Genomic DNA, 15,488 nt, shown 5'->3' with positions numbered 1-15,488 from the left:
GGTCGCGTCTGTTTTTGGAGCAGATGCAGTGTTTTCAGTCTGTTCTCACCGAATGGGCATTTTCGGGGGAACAAGTACTCATCATGCAGTCAGACCTTGCTTTTTGCAATAGGCACATGTTCCCAAGTGTGCTATGATACACCATGGCGTTTGCATAGCAGGCAAGTAAGTAGTTTTAAATCTGCAATTCATAGCAGCTCCCCCCCACACGCCTGCTCACTCTCTGGAGTAATAGACTCCTGTCATTGATGAGTCCCTGGGGTGTACAGAGTGAATCCTTTCTCACGTCTGCATCGATCGGCCCGAGAGTCCTACCTGATTTACATCGACAAGAGCATTGGGGTCCAAATGAGAGTAAGCATGTTTTCCAAATTGGAAACACAAGGGAGACGGTGCTCTGCAAACAGACAGCTGGGAAGGTAAACGCTGACATTTGGATTGAACGTTGTGGAAGATTGCTGACTTGGCTACTTTTCCAGCTCATTCCTTGAGAGGCAGCGGTCACTTTAAGCAAAGTGTGCTCTGTAAAGCACAGACCAATGACATATTGTTACCTTATAAATGTGTTAGCAGACAGTTGCCTATTTAAAGCATTTAAATTCTGATTCAGACATCGTAACAACAACAACATTAGCATTTACGTTTCTGTCCACCTGATGACCAAAAATCACTCTCATCTTAGCTCTGTTTTTGGTCTCCACCAACACCCAAGGGAAATATCTTTGGCAGCTCTTTAGCTGCTAAATGCTCCACTGTGTTCTCCAGCTAGTCGCTAACTTAATCTGTCTGCCGTTTGATACTGAGCAGGTAGTGAATTAAGAACTTTTTTAAATGCTGAAAACAGCTGCCTGCTGCGTCTGGACAAGAGGTTGATGAGCGTAGAAAGTTACTATAACAGTAAAGTTGCAGGCTGAGCTGAAAGATACTGAAACAAATAGACGGAGTAGATTCAGGTCATAATTCTCCGGGGGTTTATCGATTTGATCCATTGTTAATAAATTCAGTGCATCTTTAAAAACTTAAATGTATGGTACCTTCATTTCAACAGACGTTAAAGCTCCACCTTTGCGCTTTCAGTTGGGAATAATATTATGATGAGGTGAAACACTGCGTTTTCCAGGTTAATTCACACTGTGTTACAGAGACCCACAACATATGGACGGCCATATTGGGAAGCCAAATGAACAGATGGACTAAAACTCACACAGTCATTAAGTGTCAGGGCTCATTTAAGAGTCAGTATCATAAGCTATGTTTTATTTTAAAAGGTCAGTGTTGGTCTTTAATTTCAGTGAGGGAAGTTTGAGAGAGAGAGAGCATAAAACATCATGTTGTTTAAAAAGACTTCAAATAATCTATAAATCTATAGCTTTATTTTACAAAGTCATGAGTGCACGAGAGGACCAGGATATCAAATATTTCACCGGTGGACGGAGAAACATCATTAAGATGTCCAAATTACGTTGGAACACTTTGTTTTAAAGCAAAAACTTGAATTTGTATTTGATGAGCTTGTGGAATCTGATGTAATTATTGTTTCGATGCCGGCTCTGCATGGTATGAGAGCTGACAGGACAAGCAGCTCAGGGAAATGTGAGCTTCAAGAATGTCATTGGTTTTAGTTTCACAGAGGCACATATGCAGATCTCAGGAAATGTCAATGTGCAACACATTAAAAGGCTATGCCTCGCCAGTCGCGTGCATGCGAGCAGATGCGTGGACAAACACATGATCTGGACAATCACAGACTCTCACTCTCAGACATGCAAGCAAAAACACACACACACACACACACCGATTGTATCTGTTAATGACCTTTTGGGTAATCATTATTTTTGAGTAAGCAGCCCAAATGGCGTTTCCATGAATCTCGCAGACACTTTTCTTTGCGTCGTGGTTTCTGGGAGAAATGGCAGTGTATGCAAATATATGCTTGAAAAATGGGGCAGAGCTGAACACAAAAAGAAAGCCAAGAGAGGACAAGTTGTTGTTTTTCCCCCCAGAGAACCCTGAATAATACTCACAGCATTTTACCAGGAAGAAGCCTATTGGGTTTACGTATATACACCACTCAACCACCCGCATTCACTTCCCTTTCTACATGTCCTAAATTGAATTTAATAGCTCCAATCAGCGTGAGGATAGTGAATCCCTGCTGCTAATGCACTACTCGTGTTTGAAAAGGGGACAACATCAGTCCCTTTGCCATTTACGTTCCATTACATGTCCTGTTCCACACTGTAATTACAGCTGAGTGCAGACACATGGTTCGAACCGAGACTTGGAATAATTCAGGTGTTACAAGGAAGAGACTCACCCTGCAACGCACTCACACACAAACACACACTTTGTCTGCAATCGCCCCCCTTCGGCTGCATGGCTCTGAGCTGAGAGTGTCAGCTAAGACGAGCTGCATGCCAGATACTGTTGGACTATTTCACACAGAGCTCGGGATCCCAGCCAGAGAATCACCATGTGTATTGGGCCAGAGGAAGGTGGATGGAGATGAACAGATACAGAATTTCTTGGTCACACTGTGCTGGAGTGGCAGCTGCTCGGAGACTTGTGTGTGACACTGAGCAGAGAAGAAAGTATGACTCTCTTTTTCCTTTTTAGTTTTCTTTTTTTTTTTTGCTGAAGTGAAGTCCCAGAATATTCGTATAAGTTGCTGTTGGACTAGCAGGCAACATATTCCCACCACAGGGCTGACGATGCCACCATGCAATGCTGAAATCAGCCTCAGCATTATTATTTTTTCTGGCTTGTTTTTGAAATTGCTGGATTGAGTTTCTCCAGCTGTTCATCCATCACCTCCAGCTAATGATTCACATCATCTGTCTGCACCATTAAAGCAGATATAATTACTTTTTTTTTTTAGCTCTTAGTTAAATTCATGATCACATGACTGCAGCTCCCTTCAACTCTGGAGAGCATTTTGGCATCTTTTAGCATGTTTTGGTTTTCTGGCCGCAAATTTACTGTTTTGGTTCCCTCTCATCGCTCTCATTGCTCTATTAGATATATACATATACATATATATATATATATATTTTTTTTCCTCTCATTCTAAACTGCATTAATATTTCTCCATATGCATGGCATGCCTGAATAAAACCAAGTAGTTCCTACATTTATAAAGGTTTATTTATGTTAAATAGATAATTTGACCTCCTAAAACTATAATTTGTGGAAGTTGCGTTACATCTTGTAACTTCCTGTTTACGTAGTTCAATCGGAGGGAACTACAGATGTTTTCTAGCAACCAATTTACACAAAGTCTTTACTATAAGACATTTGTTTTAATGGTGGAACCAGATATAGTCAATCATGGTTGTGTAACTTTCCATTTAGAAAATTCTTACATCATAACGAGGCAAAGTTTGAACTTACAAACAACAAATGCAACCGGCTCCTGGTGATTCAAGCATCAAGACATTTGCCTGTAACAATAATAAACAACAGCATTTTAACACATTTAAGGATTTTAACAGCGTCCTAAATCACACCCCATAGAAACGTGTCTGATAGATGCCTCTCTTCTGCTAAAATCTATCCTTGTAAGAGGAAAACAAAGAGTCAAGGTAGGAAGCGTGCCGCCTTCACATCTGTCTGTCTCTGCCTATCAGCCCCTTGAGAAGCCATTGATCCATACAGACCCTTTGCTCATATGACCGGCAGACGCTACAGCAGCGACAGACACTTCTGTTCCTCCCTGACGGCATGACCACTCCTGTTTCCGTCAAGAATGGGTAGGAACCCTGGATCTGTCAACCTTTCAAAGAGCGATGAAATGAAACGATGATGACAAGCCAGGCTTGAGTCTTAAGTTTTCGAGACCAGAATATACAGCAAGACATACACTTTTATGTCCTATAGTTACCCTAAAGGTGGCCCGAATTTTAGTTTAAAACATTCAAAGCATGAACCCACATTATCAACAGAATGTGACAATGTTGACGGCCTTCCTTGTAACACCACTTGTTCCTTGAGAGGCAATGGTGAGTCACTGTAGCGTCCAGTCTGTCCCCAGTCCAACAGGAGAGGACGAGGAGGTAGATCACGTTAAAGGTACAGGGTGTACGTTTTAATAGTTTGTTAGTTTATTGGACTAGCAGCAGGGCCGAAGAGGGACAGTTTAGTGGTGAGGATTTTGAGGGAATTTACAGCGGAAGTTGCAGTTTGGGCAGAAATAAATGCTGCGGTTCCTCAAGAACCGACAGAGGTTTCCTGGCTCATTCTAAAGTAACTAAAACACAACAATTCTTTATTATACACTAAAGAAAACGTGCTGATTAATATTATATTCCATTTCTGACGATATATCCTGCTAAATGTTATACACTGTTCCTTTAATGTTTTGGAAGATTCTCAATCAATATTGCCTCTCACCTATGGGAACTCATTGCCCGGCATTAACTGAGCTTTAAACTGCCCCAAGTGTTGACATCCTAATTGATCAATATTCTTATGAGACTCAATATAAACTCAGTTGATTAATCCGTTAAGTAGTATTTAATGAGCGAGCACCGAGAGTTTGGAGCTGTGGTGATATATGTGGAAACCTTTTTCAACCGTGCAGTGGACGATGACAGCCTTCAGCAATGATGATAATTAGTTTATTAGTTTATTAATTTATGTAAATAACATAATGAGCCACAAGGAGCTATAGCAAGATGAATGCTGATAGATGTCATTTCTTCTCAGTCTAACTTTTACTTTTTATATTTGTGACTTTTTGGCTATTTGCCACCATGCCTTGAACATGACCAAATAAACAAGTTTAAACTTTTTTATATTAGGATCCCCAATTAAAATCTTATAATCATATAGATCCTTTGATAAGAATGCACAAGGAGGAAGGAGAAGTTTACTGTCATATAACCTATTACTTCAAACAGAGGTGTGTGACTGCATTTATTCACTTCAAGGAACTGAAGCCGTATTTTAATAATAACCCATAGGAACCCTCCTGGGACGCCGTCAATGACCCCTGTTGGCACCCGGACCCTATTTTGAGAAACTCAAAATAGCACCGCGGGCTTAAAAATCAATGGCATTACCATAGAGGCTTCTATCCATTACAGCACTGGATGCACTTTCGCGTGTAGATACAAGAGGGGGAAAAAAAATGCTTCGATGATTCAAAAACTCTGGCCAATCCCGAGTCACGTGACTCAACCACCGGCAGCGATAGAGAGCGCAAAAGGGACGCAGAGCCTCGGTGTACACAAGTCTGCACACCGACAGTCCGCCACCGCTATACGCCCAATTTCTTTTTAATTGAACCCTTTTACTCCCGCTCGGTGAGTACATTTTCCACTGACATTTTCTTAAGCATATTTTTATCCTCTTCTTTTTTTTTTTTTTTCTTGCTTTCTTGACTTGCTGTTCCGACATGGGGGAAATGTTTTCTCGTTTTCTGCATGCAGTGATTTAAATCTTGGATGCTGAGTGTTGTTGCTCCGGCGACATCCGCTGAGAAATAGCCCTATACGTGCTTTGCGGACGCTCTTGATATTTTTTCTCTCCCCCCCCCCCCCTCCCTCAACACCCCCGCTGTCTCTCTTCTCTTTCCGAAGCAGCTTTCTTTACGAGCTCTCTTGTTATGACGTTTTGCTTATTTTCACGCTTTTTCTCCTCCATCATGGCTTGTTTTGGTGTGATTTTGGTTTTGGTGCTTTCCTCTGATCTTGCAGTGTTTCTCTGGTGTCGGAGGCTGTGCGTCTCCGAGGGCGCAAAAATAACTGTTTTGATTTTCACCTGTGAGGATTTTGCTTTTCTAATAGGTGAGACATTTCACTTTGCTGGAGTTTGTTTTGGTGCTTTCTTTGTACTTCTTTGTGCAGCCTTAACGAGCAAATGGAAACTTTTTGTTTTGCAAAACGGATATCTCGGACAGAGCTGGATTTGCATTGAACTGTCAAATAGTTTTAGATCTTTTAAAACAGTAGATGTGTCTTCAAAACTCAGCAGAAACGCACATCAAAAAGCATGCCACAATTAAAGACATTTTTCATCCTAAATCCATGTTCCTGTTTCTTTTGACGAGTAATGAAACGTGATTTTTTTTATGTCACAGAATGCAGGATTCATGTTGGCTTTTAATTTGGAACATTTAAAACAAGTCTATGAATGCAAATGACTGCTGTGCAACAGCAATTTCTGCCAATTGAACCAAACACAGCTGTGCTCCTCCACCCTGATTCTCTTGCTACACACACAAACCTGACGGAGTGATAACTGGCAAACACTCACACATCACACACAGAGAAGCTTGAAAACTGTCTGAATGAGTCGACGGAGGACGGGGAGGGTTGGACAAGGTCCTTAAGGCCAAGGCAAAAAAAAAATTGCAGCAGTTCATTATGCAAATCAGGCTGATAGATTTGATTAGTAGTCTGACCTTGACATGCAGCCAGAACTCAACCGCAAGCCTACAGGCGACAAATTCAAAAACACAAATTCTCCTGCAATTACCAGACAAAAAGAAAAGTGACATCACCATTTTAAATGACCGCTGGAATCACCGCTTTAAAATCCTTGGCCAAAGTTTGTTTTGGTTCTCTGCTAAAAATTAATGCTTTCAAAACGGTTCTAAGACAAAACCTCCTTTCAATCATCCTCGAAAGATACGGGTGAAGGCATTTGACAAGCTATTCCAGCCTTCAGACTTTGCAGGTCAGGGAACAGGTGGGGGAAGCCGAGCGTGAAATGTGCTGCTACGCAAACAATACTTATCTCTCACTAGGGATGAGGTGGGAGCCTGGCTCTGGAATAGCCGGCCTATATGCACTGAATCACTTATAGAGGAGGAAAGGAAGAATAAAGTTCCGCTCGTCATTTCTGGACCGGGCAGTAATCTGTCTCCGTCCAGTCGAGGCCTGTCTTTATGCACCCGTGGGCCGGGATGATCATTGACCCCTAGCAGGTGTACCATGTGGGCTGCCTTGAAGCCACGCACCACAGAGTCCATCTTCTTTGAGACACGGATGAAAAATGTTTTAGAGCTGCTCCCACTTTCAGACTCTAGGTCATAGAAGAGATTTCGGGGGGGACTGCTTCTCTTTTTATATCCCTGCATGTGAAAGATAACCAAAGAGAAAAACAGATGAGGGAGCCAGACAAAAACATCGAAAGATGATGGCATGCTCACGTGTGTGTGTGTGTGTGTGTGTGAGAAAGAGTGTGTTTCTGTGTTCAAATTCACAAACACACACACACATATGATACGCACTTCACATAGAACAGTTCTGTGTTACATTATGCATGTGGTAATACCCACTGCTCCCTATTAGATCTCCTATTCTTGGATCTGTACGCTATCTTCCATGCCGGCATTAGTCATATTCAACACATTTTTCAATACAGAGTCCGTCTTTTCAGCCACTGGAAAGCAGCAGTTTGGATGAACAACGGTATGTGCACGCACCTGATGCTCAGTTCTGTTGTGAGACGTGCCATTAGGCGAGCAGCACCAGTCTTTCAGCACCACGGCCAGCTCCTTTTATCCATTCACAGATAGTGGTGGTTTTCAGCACCATGGACAGCTGCCAACACTTTATTACTCTGGCAGCTGGAGCAAGCAGATTCTTGCCTGGAAGTAAAGTGTCTCTACTCACTAACCCCTGCCCTCTCCACCGCACACATCTTATTCTGAGCTATTTCAAGCTCTTTAGCCCCCATTCAAAAGGCTGAAAAGGAGGTTTCACCCTAGATAAGACAATACTTTCTCTGAACGAGCTCCTGCATAGTTTAAACTTGTTAAAAAAGCTTATTTTGGTCTTTTTAAAACCAGAATTGGAATACATATATTGTAAAGACCAATGTTAACTGCCTCTATTCAACAGGCTAAAACAATTGGTTTCACCGGATAAACTGAACTAAATACCTTCTCAGACAGGGTTCCTGCTGACCGGGGGGTCCATGGAAATATTGACTCAGGTAATTAAAAATAATAAGAATCATGATTTGAGAAAATGAGTCCACATATTTATTTTAGCATTACAAATTGGTGTGTGGATGATATTTAGTGTATTTGCTTTCTCAATAACCAATAGGCTACCAGCTCTGACACAGTTTCCCACCGAGCTTAATCGGTTGTAACACTTATACGCCACCTGCTGCGTTTGAGATGATTGAGATGAAAACAAGTTAGCGACCAGAGAAGTAAAAAAGAGACCGAGCCCGAGAATATAAAAATCCAGGATGGGTTGTGGGGTTTCTGTGTGTCAGAGGAAAGAGGCTGTTTGTTTGTGAGGTGGCATATGGAGCGGCCGTTATTGAAAGTTAGATGGTATAATAACGAGGATTAAGAGTAAGAAATGTGAGTAGGAAGAGTGGTGGATGGATCAAACAGAAACCTATAATGCCGACTGGGTTGTGTAAACCACTACCTAATATCATCGTTGTTGATTGCTTAAAAAATGCCACACTGTTGCACTGAATGACATGTTCCTTTATTTAGATGAACCTGGGCACTGTAGTTTATTTTGAGTCCAGCATGCTGCTGCTGTTAATACTCACAAGAACATCAACTATGTATTATTCCACAGCTGAAAATAGTCCCCAACAAATTAACATTTTTGTTCATGACCTGTTTGTAAAGATTTAGTGGGAACCAATCGGCTTCAGACAGGCTGAAGGAGTCGGAAAGTATCGAGAGATTTATACATTGTTGGTTTAGGTCTTTTTATGGCATTTATCCACAATAACAAAAACATATTAAATGTCATTAGCTTTATCCTTTAATTAAAGATTTTGTAAACCCAGACTGTAACAGAAAGATCACATGTAAAGTATACAACAGTTATTTGTATTGTTTTGTCAACCGCAAATCACAAAATAAATGAATAAAATTAGACACAGTACGCTTCACAAATGTATATTTTATTGCGTAAACATACCGGTTATGAAATGCCTGTCAACAAATATAGAAACTAGGGAGCCAATGGCTCTTTCCTGGTCCTATCAACAGTGGGTGTTTATTTGCATTCAAATGCATATTATTTAGTGTTTACCAGTTTATATGTAGCGTGTATTCACTCTTGTGGCAATGAAAACATTGCCAACTTCAATAGCAGACCACAGCAATTTCTTCCATTAAAATTGCAAATTTTTCCTGGAATGAAATTATAATCAGTTCCTAGAGTTTATAGCATTCAGTGAGGAAACTCCATTTCACACATATCCAGCTCGGCTTCATGCATATATGTGGTTCACTTGATAAAAGCTGCAGATTATTTGAATGATCCTCCACGTGTGTGCGGCCTCTTGCTCACTGTCACCTTTAACCTTTCACCCTGCACATCTTTACCCCAATATGACTTTACGAGCCTCACTCTACAGCCTTATAGTACCATAAAGCAGAAAGCAGCTAATTACTCATAGCGCTAGTAACCCAGTTACTTTAGCTTAGTGGAGCGAAAGCTATATTTGGCAGTCACACAGGAGGAGAATTAAAGAAATGGAGAAATATGTCCGTGCCAAGAGATATGGGAAAGCATGGCATATGTTCATATGCCCTCGAGTGGAGCTGTGGACTCCCCTGCAACAACAGACTCTTCTTCTCACACTTTTTTTCAAATACACATATTGTTGTAGGCGTCATCCTTCGTTCTGAGTTTTTTCCACAGTGTGAGAATAGGAAAGTCTCTGGATGAAGTAAAAAATAAACTGTTGACACCACTCAGAAGGCAGAGGCGTGATACACAGTGATGCAATAGAGAATTTCTGAAGCACAATAGTTGGCAAGGGCTGCTGGGAGCAAGAAAAGCACAGGGTTAAAATGTTCCCCGAAAACAACATGTCCTTGTGGAATCAATGAAGGAACATCTAAGGAGCTGTTTGCCTTCAAAGTCACCCAAAAACTTTCTCTGTGTACCACAAAATCGTAACTGTTTACAAAAGCTGACAGTGCAAATAGTTTTAAGTTGTACAAATTATACACACTGACCTCACAGATCAGGTTTTGTGATATGTAATAAAAGGACGCAACAAATGCCCCGATTACAGAGATAATCAGCGTTGCTGTTATTGTGAGATGCAAGATAAAATGTCTTCCAGAGATACGGCTTCATCCCATCGCACCGTGTAGGTCACATTGTGCTTTTATCTCCCTGCTGTCATTGCTGGTCGAGGCTGTACGTTGCTCAGATCAGATTATGGTACAACTCATTTTCAGTAGGTGATCATCTACCTTCAGTCGCTCTGCTTCAGCGAGCCACCATATATTCACATGGGGGTGATGGAGGAAAATGGAGTGTATTTTCTTTACAGGAGTTCTGTATAAGTGTATTTTTGTGGGGTTTCACATGTAAAGCATAGCCTTCCACTTCATTAAATGTATGGAAATATATGAAAAATGGCTCATAGGACAGTAAGATAAAAGGAGCGAGTCACAGTAATAATTTATAAGCTACCTACCGCATGATGTATGCCTGTATTTTCCATCTTTAAAATTCTGGTCCGAGGCCTAAGCTCCTTGAAGATGATTGGCATTGCAAATGTCTTTTTTTTAAAGTTCTCTCATTCCCTCATTCCATCTCACCCCCTTTTATTTCACTCTCTGCTGCTGTATCTCTCTCCTTTTGTTGGCATTTCCCCTCTCCTTCAATTCCAACTCAAGACAGGTATTATGCAGAAGGTAATGGGGTGCAGGAACGGAGAGGAGAAATATAAGAATAGTGCTTGACAGTCATCCGTCCTTGTTAGGATCCACAGAAATTCCAGGTACATACAGTAAACTGGAAGGCAAGTGGCTCATTATATGTGGGCAATAACAAGCTATTCTCTATCTGCTCTGCACAGCGAGTTAGTATTTACTGTACAAGTCCTAAAGGAGAGATTAGATTCCACTGGGCTCCTGTGGGCTGGGAGCAGAATGGCCCAGCAAGGACCTCTATTCATTAAGCCCTTAATTGCTAATTGAGGTCTTGAATGATTCAGCAATAGCTGCTGCTGTTGGAGCATTAGTTGAGTAATTTATGGCTGAGAGGGAGCAGGGAAAAAACGAACAAGGGCGAGAAAGTGTTATTAAAAAGGACGTCGGTGCCCGCACAGCGTTGGCTGTTGTTATACACAGCCACCTTATGTTAACTCTCAAAGATCTGCACAAGGCTCCTTTTTTACAGCGGATGTGTCTGAGTTGAACTCATTATGTTCTGTGCATAGATTTAATTTAGTCATAATACAAGTTGACTCTCTAAACTCTAATTTTCACCCAACATTTTTATTTAATATTTGCGATTAAGCATAATGTGCATAATTGTCTCTGTTATTGAGTTGTTTTAGCAGTATCTTCAGCTTTTATGTTATTGCAGCAGCAGTTTGATTCTTCCTCGTGTTCAGCAGCATAACAGCAGAAGCATACTTTATACATTTAGACTGTGTGTAAAGATGAGTGGCAGCTGCTGGCTCAAAAAGTAAAACAGCGTCATGTTAATTTACACTAGTTGGCTACTTATCTCTATTTTATTTATTTTATCAAACAAAAGAACACAGATTCAGTAAACAGGGGAAAGTATACAAATAGACTAATAACAAAAAAAACGGGTATATCACACAAGACAAACAAAATAGCCTTTTTGTTCGTTAAACTTAAATTTATGAATGAACAACATTATCAAATTTACTATAAAATATATAAAATGTCTTTGTATTTTGGAAGCCACCAAACATCACATTTTGTATATTGTGTTGAGTTTCTCATATTATCAATGACAAATCTGTTTATGTATTTTTAAAATGTCTGCATGTGATTGGCAGGGTAATATTCATATTTAATTTCAAAGGACACTTAACCGTATTCACAATCAGATATTTATAAGGAAGCATCCAGACCTTCCTCCAATAGCCTATATATAATTTACCAACATGCCATCACATGTTGAAAAGGGACAACATCTCTTTGAAATCTGGCAGGTTTGGCTCCGTTATTATTGTGGGGATGTAGTGAGAAGTAAATTCTTTGGAAGTCAGCTGGTTTGGAGTTATCTCTACTTTCTTACTTTCCCAAACCAGGATCCAGCCCCGGGCGAGCGGAGCACATAAGCACGTCAGACCGCCGTGGGTCAGTCCAGACGCTAAATTACGAATAGCTTAGTTTGGCTCAGTTTAGCGCTAGCATGAAGATCTGGCATTGTTGACAATCAATCTTATCAATCTTCTCTTCTCTCTGCAAGAAAGTAGATTATTACACAGCCACCGTATGTTAGCTCTCAGAAATCTATACAAAGCTCTTTTTATGGCCTATTTTCACCATTTCTCTGAGTTGAATTTATTATGTTCTGCAATTAAATACCATTTAGCCACAATGCAGTTTAACCTTCCACTCCTCATGCAGGTTTAATTGAATATTTTGTAATTACTGTCAGCTTATTTTTTTGTCTTTCTACATTTGTTATAATGAAGGTTCTTTCTTTGTCTACAACTGACTATTAAACTAAATTCCAGCAGTCATGTCTGCTACAATCATTATTCAGGCTGTTAAATCTCCCTGAGGCTCTGTCATTGAGTGATTTTAGCACTTTTTTCAGCTTTTATGGTATTCACAGCAGCTTTTTCATAAATCCTCACATTTTATGCTGCATATGCTCTCACATAACAGCAGAAAGACGGGAAATAACTCGTACCTGCACTGCAGTGTAGTTCGTAAATTTAGACTGTATAAAAATGTAATTAGGTTTCAGTCCACATTTATTCCCTTGTAATGTGTTTGGCTGTCATTCAAAAAAATGAGGCGAAAAGAAAAAAATACTTATTATAGACACATACTTTATACTCTTATGCAGACATATTTTTTCCAGGGAGGAACTAAAAGTTGAGACTTAGGTCGACAGACGTCTTTCTCCTTAGCCTGATAAGGCAGACGTTAGTGTATCTAAATACAACTTGTTTTCCTCTGTCGGCGACAGTTGAGGTTAGCTGCTACGCTGTCAAGTCGCTAAAGATAAAATGCTGCAATGCAACATTCAAGCAGCGGCTAGTGAATGTGGCCTGAATGCATCCTTCACATCCCATATGTGTCATATTGACTGAGGAGTTTTCCTCTGACGGGAGCGCGAGTCAGTGAGGAGAGAGGAAGTGCTAAAATGATTACTTTCACCAGTTCCTCGCTTCTTTATCTCCGGAGAATTCAGTCTCTGAAGCCCCTGACAGTCGGTGTGAAGGGACCAAAGAGGAACCATGAAATACTTAAACTTGGAACCTCTGCAACACGATAGGATGCCCTGAAGAAAAAACATCACTGTCGAGGACTCGCTTTGCTGTTATAAGAAACTTTACAGACTGTTAAGAGACAAACAAAACGTTGTTCCGTGCAAAAAACATGCCAGTGATGAGTTGGGATGCGTTCACAGCTTCCACTGATGCATGAAGATGTTATTTAGCATTAATTTCTGGAGCGTTAAGCGTGCCAGGATGAATCCAAACCTCTATCCTCCTTTCTTGCCTATCAGGCTGATTTGAATTCAGTGTGAGTGTGTTTTCTGGCTTGGGTTATTTCCACCAGCGTTTGCCAGCAGTTGTGCCACATGTTCTTCTTAAAAGGCTTTGAGGATCTTAGAGGCTCATGAATATTGTAAGTCTTTTTTTTTGCCATTTTGAATAAGCTAGGAATAATGTAAAACTCTTTCTTGTCACCATTTTTATATTTTATTAAAAACATGCAATTGAGGGAAATTGACAAAATAGGCTACTGCTGGAGAATCTCTGCGGTGTTAATGTCGGGTGATGCATGTAGAGAAAGAGAGACTGAAAGCTGCGTAACAGGACATAGATGGCCTATAGTTGTATTCTACCACCTGCAGCCTGCAGTTACTTAGGGCATGAGTTCAGGGGAAGTAACTGTGTTAAAAGTCGTTTACTGTGTATTTCTGTTGCATAGCTGCTTCTTTTACATTGTTTTCTTCAACACTGAAGCACAATGGGTCTTATCAAACTGCTTAAAGTGAAATGTGAACTTATGTGAACAATGAAAATAAAAATCCTTCACTTTTACACCTGCTCACATACGTAAAGCAATAGGTGGAAATAAAAACAACAACACTTATTTGCTTTTGTACAGAGATTTAGATTTAGATGAGAAGATCGATGCGCCTCTCATGTCTGTGCATTAAAGGAAAACTTCATCCACAAAATGACCATTTGTATATCAATTACTCACCCTGTGTTCCCTTGAATTCTTGAAGAAAACTTTGTTTCCCTCGCATGCCTCCACAGTGAACGAAGGTTGTGAGTTTGTTAACGGATGTTTTGATCGGGTTTTGCTGTTGTTTCAATTTACTTCATCGAGACTTTATCTGTTTTTTGATTCTTCGCTTGCTCCATGCGAGAAAAATAAAGTTTTCATGAAGAATCCAAGGTAACTCGAGGTGAGTAATTGATATACATATATGTCATTTTGTGGGTGAAGTGTTCCTTTAAGTATCAAACTGAAGCCAGAAGACAGTTAGCTTAGGACAACAACTGCGGAAACGACTGGAAACAGCTAGCCTGGCTCCTCTAAAGCTCTCTAATTGTCATGTTTCATCTTTCTAGCTGTTTCCAACCTGTTTCCAGTCTTTGCTATGCTAAGCTACGCTAACCAGCTGTTTGCTGTAGCTTCAAATTGAAAGTACAATTTCACATGAAAGATTTCTGTATTTCTTCTTCTTGTGCTCATACCATTGGCTTAAAGTGTCTGGAGCTCAATTTAAAGAACAGTTGGTGGGTTGTTTGGTCGCTGCCAATCAAATCTGATTAAACGACAGCCACACAAACCTTATAATAAAGAATACCCAACAAGGTCTTTCTTTTACTCAATGCTGTTTATTTAGTGTTATCTAATAGAGAAATGTGTAAGAGTAATTCTTAAGAGTAGTTGCTGTTTGGTAACATGCTGAGTGGCCCTTTTTTTAAGTCTGTGGGGTTTTTTTACACCCACACTCTGACCCTAAGGCAGTGACTCTACTGCGGGTGTCAGCCACATTCCACAACTCTATAAAATAACTTGGTTTTTTTGCCTTACTATCTTTTCTAACCAAACACTGTTCATTCAACATTTCAATTTGTGTTTAATGAGCAAAAATCCAATGCTTTCATTTGGCAATATAGCCGAGCTCAATGGGATTAAATTAGGGAAGTCACATTTTCTCATATTAAATCTGCTTAAAAATGTGCTCTTGCTTGCTTAATCAACCGTCTAATGGCCTCACCTCTGTGCACCTCTCATCCATCAGACACTCAGCGGGTTGGGCTGTGAGGTTTATTCAAAGGTAAAGAAGGACTGAATAGGATTTGATTGGATTGACTGGTGGGCTTTTTAAAGCCCCCGGTTCTCTTGATATTTAAGGTATAATCAACTCCAGATGACATCGTGACTTAATGGGACTCGCAGTGTTAAATTATCCTCCATTCTGTGAGGAGCAAAGGGAGATTTAGGGAGTATTATGCACGGTTTAGGAAAGGAAGTGAACAGGTATAGGATGGGGAAAATTGTGATCGGAAGCGTG

Source organism: Pholis gunnellus (assembly GCF_910591455.1).
Source record: "Pholis gunnellus genome assembly, chromosome: 14".
Classification (NCBI taxonomy): domain Eukaryota; kingdom Metazoa; phylum Chordata; class Actinopteri; order Perciformes; family Pholidae; genus Pholis; species Pholis gunnellus.
Note: the sequence above shows the minus strand (reverse complement) of the source record.